Source organism: Leucoraja erinacea, unplaced genomic scaffold (assembly GCF_028641065.1).
Source record: "Leucoraja erinacea ecotype New England unplaced genomic scaffold, Leri_hhj_1 Leri_979S, whole genome shotgun sequence".
Lineage (NCBI taxonomy): Eukaryota > Metazoa > Chordata > Chondrichthyes > Rajiformes > Rajidae > Leucoraja > Leucoraja erinaceus.
Genome location: NW_026576926.1, coordinates 35292 through 41943, shown reverse-complemented (window position 1 = coordinate 41943; position 6652 = coordinate 35292). Strand labels below are relative to the sequence as shown.

The following is a 6652-nucleotide window of genomic DNA, read 5'->3' as shown; positions in this document are numbered from 1 at the left end:
AAAGCAAACATAATGCTAGCATTTATTTCAAGAGGGCTTGTATACAAAAACAGGGATGTAATGTTGAGGCTCTATAAGGAGCTGATAATGCCGCATTTGGAATAATGTAATTGTGGGCACCATATCTGAGGAAGGATGTGCTGGCTCTGGGGATAGTCCAGAGGAGGTTTACATGAATGGTATTTCTTTGTTATTTTTTAAGGCAGAGGAAATACATTATTGATTATTGATTAGTTCAGGTGTCAGACGTTATGGCGAGAAGGCAGGAGAATGGGGTTCAGAGGAAGAGATAGATCAGCCATGATTGAATGGCCAAATTCTACTCTACTGCAAGGGCCTGGAAGCGAGCGGGCAAGATCATCTCTGACCCCTCTCACCCTGGCCACAAACTCTTTGAATCACTTCCCTCTGGAAGGCGACTCCGGACTGTCAAAGCTGCCACAGCCAGACATAAAACAGTTTTTATCCACGAGTAGTTGCTCTACTCAACAGCCAAAAATCTGTAGCCTCCCTTTGATCTGGTATTTTGCTGGTTCACACGTTTGATCAATGGTGTTTTATCATTAATGTTTTATTATTATTAATGTTTAGTGTTTTCTTGGTCATTCGTAACTGTCACTGTATGTCATGTTGTTACTTGTGGACGGAACGCCAAGGCAAATTCCTTGTATGTGAATACTTGGCCAGTAAACTTACTTACTTACATGCTATCACTTATGACCTGATGATGGATAGACTGTCACGGTATACAGCGGGACATGGAACAGCTACAGAAATGGGGGGGGGGGGGGGGATATTCGAGTTAAAAGCTGAGCAAGGGCTCAGAGGAGTTGTAATTTGCCGATTAGAATTCAGAGGGTAAATATATAATGGCAAGATCCTGCACTGCTCCGATGCACAGCGATTTTGGGGTCCATATCTCATTGAAGACAGCAACGCAAGTAGATAGAGTGGTAAAGAAAGGAATGGTATGCTTGCCTTCACTGTTGGGGGCACTGAGTATAAGCATCCGAAGGTCATAGTGCAACGTTACAGGACTTTGTTGAGGCTGAGTCTGGAGTACGGGGTGCTTTCCTGATTGCTCCAGTACAGGAAGAATGTGGGTGCTTTGGAAATGGTGCAGAGGCTTTTTCCAAGGAACATAGTTGTGATTTTTGTTGTTTTTTCCTGGGATGCAAATATCAAATTCCAGAAACATAGCTTTGAGGTGACAGGAGCAGAGTTGATGCAGGTTTCACAATATTAGGAGATGAAATAATGAATTGCAAATGGTACTGTACAAAACAGGCACAAAGTACAGGAGTAACTCAGCCAGTCAGGCAGCATCCCTGGAGTTCATGGACCGGTTACATTTCTGATGGATAGTTAACATTTCATCTACTTTCTCTTGTGGCTCGTTCCATTTACCCACCACCCTCTGCACAAAAAAGTTGCCCGTCGGATTTTGATTAAATCTTCCCCTTCTTAACAAACTTATGCTCTCTGGTTCTGGAATCGCCTTCCTTAGAAGAAGAATCTGTGCATTAAATGCCTCCTCGTTATTTGAATCTCCTCTAAGATCACTCCCTCGTGCTCTTGTGCTCCAGGGAATAAAATCCAATCCTGCCAAAACTCTATAGCTCCGGCCCCTCAATCCTTTGCAGTATTCTTGTAAATCTTCTCGGCATTCTTTCCAACCGAATCCAACTTGCTTGTCTTTTTTGAGGAATGCTGGTGATTGTTGACGTACGGGCCGTGGATGTAGTCTGGCAAGGCACGTGTTGCCGGGTAAGCTGATCCTTTAGATTGAGGTGTATGGGATCCATGGTGATTTGGTAGCTTGGATTCTGATCAGGCTTACCCACAAAAAATCGAAAGGGCGTTATCAGTTTAGTTGTAGTTTTGCAATACAGCGCGGAAACAGGCGCGGAAACGGCCCAGCGGGTCCAGGCCGACCAGTGAGCCACACACATTAACACTATCCTACAAACATGAGGGACAATTTTCACATTTATACCCAGCCAATTAACCTACAAACCTAAACCTCTTTGGATGGTGCGAAGAAACCGAACATCTCGGAGAAAACCCACGCAGGTCACGGGGAGAGCAGCTGGAGGACCGATGGTGTTCTGCAATGATTTGTGCAAAGATAGTGGGATATGAGAGAGCATAGCTTTATGATCAGACAAAGAAAGGTTGGAGGAGCCGGACAATGCGCTACCCCAAGGGTACATGCGGTGAGGGGGGATGGTGTTATCAAATAGGTAGTGACGGTGAAGAGGCATTTAGGAGACACATGATTGAAGAGATTGCAGCTATATCGATCGTGTGCAGTCACAGGAGATTAACTTGCAATCATGTATGACACAGATGTGCGGTAAAAGGGAAACGTGCCTCACTGTTCCAGGTTGTATGTCAGTAATGGGATGTGTTATAGATAAACACTGGGGATTAGCTCCATCTCCTGTCTCTCCGTCTGCTACCTGAACATTCTCTCATTTCCAGGCTGTGGGGGAATGGTCTCACAGATTCTTGCACGGAGGATCTCGTCGCCGCTCTCAGCGCAAAGTGCTCAGTGACTGACGTGGAACTGGGATCAAACTCGTTCTCGGAGCGATCAGTCCCCGCTCTCTGCCGCCTCACACTGGCTCTCCCGAGTCTGCAGTGGATCGGGTGAGTGTTTGCCTTAATAGAAACATAGAAAACAGGTGCAGGAGGAGGCCATTCAGCCCTTCTAGCCAGCACCGCCATTCATTGTGATCATGGCTGATCGTCCCCTATCAATAACCCGCGCCTGCCTTCTCCCCATATCCCTTGACTCCACCAGCCCCTAGAGCTCTATCTAACTCTCTCTTAAATCTATCCAGTGACTTGGCTTCCATTGCCCTCTGTGGCAGGGAATTCCATAAATTCACAACTCTGTGGGTAAAAAAGGTTTTTTCTCACCTCAGTCTTAAATGACCTCCCCTTTATTCTCAGACTGTGGCCCCTGGTTCTGGACTCGCCCAACATTGGATTTTTTTTTCCTGCATCTAGCTTGTCCAGTCCTTTTATAATTTTATATGTTTCTATAAGAAATTCCCCCACATCCTTCTAAACTCCTGTGAATACAAGCCTAGTCTTTTCAATCTTTCCTCATGTGACAGTCCCGCCATCCCAGGGATCAATCTTGTGAACCTACGCTGCACTGCCTCAATCACAAGGAGAAAATATCACAAATTCCCCAAATTAGGAGACCAAAACTACACAATAGTCCAGATGTGGTCTCACCAGAGCCCTATGCAGCTGCAGATGAACCTCTTTACTCCTATAATGAAATCCATTAGCTTTCTTCACTGCCTGCTGTACCTGTAAGCCAACCTTCAGTGACCGGTGTACTAGGACGCCCAGGTCTCGCTGCATCTCCCCTTACCTAACCTAACCCCATTGAGATAATAATATGCCCCCTTGTTTTTGCCACCAAAGTGGATAACCTCACATTTATCTATATTATACTGCATCTGCCACGCATCTGCCCACTCACTCAACTTGTCCAGGTCACCCTGCAACCTCCTAACATCCTCTTCACAGCTCACTCTGCCACCCAGCATTGTGTCATCCGCAAACTTGCTAGTGTTGCTCCTAATTCCCTCTTCCAAATCATTAATATATATGGTAAACAGTTACGGCCCCAACACTGAGCCTTGCGGCACTCCACTCGCCACTGCCTGCCATTCTGAAAAGGACCCGTTCACTCCTACTCTTTGCTTCCGGTCTGCCAACCAATTTTCTATCCATGTCAACACCCTACCCCCAATACCATGTGCTCTAAATTTAGTCACCAGTCTCCCGTGCGGGACCTTATCAAAGGTTCAAGAAAATGTTAATGTTCAAGAAAATGACAGTGGAGCCAGGGCCTTGTTGATGATTTATCTGTGTTGCCATCCCAACCTGTGGAATTGTCTGTGGAATTCTCTGCTTCAGAGGGTAGTGTAGGCGGTTCCATATAACCATATAACAATTACAGCACGGAAACAGGCCATCTCGACCCTTCTAGTCCGTGCCGAACACATAATCTCCCCTAGTCCCATATACCTGCGCTCAGACCATAACCCTCCATTCCCTTCCCATCCATATAACTATCCAATTTTTTTTTAAATGATAAAAACGAACCTGCCTCCACCACCTTCACTGGAAGCTCATTCCACACAGCTACCACTCTCTGAGTAAAGAAGTTCCCCCTCATGTTACCCCTAAACTTCAGTCCCTTAATTCTCATGTCATGTCCCCTTGTTTGAATCTTCCCTACTCTCAGTGGGAAAAGCTTTTCCACGTCAACTCTATCTATCCCTCTCATCATTTAAAAAACCTCTATCAAGTCCCCCCTTAACCTTCTGCGCTCCAAAGAATAAAGCCCTAACTTGTTCCCTGGATACTTTCAAGAGAGAGCTAGATAGGGCTCTTAAAGATAGCGGAGTCAGGGGATAAGTGGAGAAGGCAGGAACGGGTTACTGTTTGGGGATGATCAGCCATGATCACATTGAATGGTGGTGCTGGCTGGAAGGGCCGAATGACCTACTCCTGCACCTATTGTCTATTGGCTATCCTAGTTTTATTGGCCCTGTTGCGCAATTTGTTAATTTCCCCTTTATTCCTCATTCTGCTTCAGGTTCCGGGGGAATCAGTTCAGTTCGAATGGAGCAAAGCAGCTGCAAGGATGCAGGTCGAAGCTGACCGTGGCGATCTGAACATCAGAATGAATTGACCGACTGTCCAAATGGTGCCAGCACAACAACCTGGCTCTCAACATCAGTAAGACCAAGGAACTAATTGTGGACTTTGGGTGGGGAAGGATGAGGACCCACAATCCTGTTCACATCAATGGGACGATGGTGGAGAGGGGCAAAAACTGCTAGGTGTGCATATTCCCGAAGAACCTTCCTGGACCCAGCACACTGGTGCAATTATAAAGAAGGCACATCAGCGACTGCTTCCTGAGAAGATTACGGCGGTGTCGGAAGAGGTTTCTCCTAAACTTCTACAGGTGCACGGTAGAGAGCATTCTGACAGGTTGCATCGTGGCCTGGTTCGGCAACTTGAACGTCCAGGAGCGAAAAGGTCTACAAAAAGTTGTGACACTGCCCAGTCCATCACCGGCTTTGACCGATCCACCGTCAAAGGAATCTATCATAGTCCCTGCCTCAAAAAGGCAGCCAAAATCATCAGACCCACACCATCCTTGCCACACACTCGTTTCAGCATTGCCATCAGGAAGAATTTACAGGAGCCTGAAAACTAACGTCCAGATTCAGGAACAGCTTCTTCCCTGCAGCCATCAGGCTGTTAAACACAACAACAAATAAGCTCTGAACTGCAACAGAGTATATTATTATTGCACTATATTTGTTATTTATTGAACTTTTTTTTCTCTTGCCCCATTATGTACTATGTTTGCATATTCACATATTCTGTTGTGCTGCAGCAAGTAAGAATTTAATTGTCCCATCCGGGACTTGTGACAATAAAACACCCTTGACTCTTGAATAAACATCACCATCGATGCAGTGGGAATATTTTTGGTCAATTTTCCGACCTCCTTTATAAAAGAGCTCTGCTTTGCTTTGATGCTGCGCTGTACCTAAAATGTTGCACTAACCTTTCATGCGAGGTTTCACAACTAGATACATTTTTCCAATAGATTTGGAAACATGAATCACATAATATTTGGTGCATGTAACACGTGTTATACAGTCAACTTCAGTTAATGGCAGATGAATGTAACTTAGTTATTCTCCATTGGAACGCCAAGTCAGCTGTTTGCAGCATACCGAATATTTTTTTTATATACCTTGCGCTACTGTAGACAATAGGTGCAGGAGTAGGCCATTCAGCCCTTCGTGCCAGCACCGCCATTCAATGTGATCATGGCTGATCATCCCCAATCAGTACCTCGTTCCTGCCTTCTCCCCTTACCCCGTGACTCTGCTATCTTTAAGAGCCCTATCTAGCTCCAGAGAACCGGCCTCCACTGCCCTCTGAAGCAGAGAATACCGCAGACTCACAACTCTGTGTGAAAAAGTGTTTCCTCGTCTACGTTCTAAATGGCTTACTCCTTATTCTTAAACTGTGGCCCCTGGTTCTGGACTCACCCAACATCGGGAACAGGTTTCCTGCCTCTAGCGTGTCCAAACCCTTAATAATCTTATATGTTTGGGCTCCATACAAGCTGCTCTAAGAATCCAGCACGGAGGCACTCTACAAACTCCCTTTCTTGGGGTCCAGTCCCAACCTGATTTTCCCAGTCTTCCTGCATGTTGAAATCTCCCATAACAACCGTAGCATCACCTTTACTACATGCCAACTTGCCCTGATAATGTGTACACCCATTGGATTCCATAGGATTCGGGATCATGCATTGCGTAAAATAAACTGGTTGCCAACAAGTTATTTCAACGTTTTTTTTTCCAGTTGAAAGCAGATGAATGAAACATAGACACTAAATTGGAAAGGCCAAATTAGACTACAGCATGTAGAATATTGCTTGATACATCTTGCACTAAATCTTAATGGAAACGAATTACAATGTTGAGGCTGCTGAGGAAGACGAGAGCTCATGGTGTCAAAGGGCAGACATGGCTGGGTGGCAGAAGACAAAGAGTGGCAATAAAGGGGGCTTTTACTGGTTGGCCGCCAG

General features: G+C 45.6%; 1 long non-coding RNA gene across 1 annotated transcript; it reads left to right on the top strand.

Moving 5' to 3' along the window:
- The first annotated feature begins 817 nt into the window (after window positions 1–817).
- LOC129695183 (uncharacterized) lies at window positions 818–6399 on the top strand. Its single transcript, XR_008723126.1, has 2 exons — window positions 818–2652; window positions 4628–6399. It is a non-coding gene; the product is annotated as an uncharacterized LOC129695183 (long non-coding RNA).
- The last annotated feature ends 253 nt before the right edge of the window (window positions 6400–6652 follow it).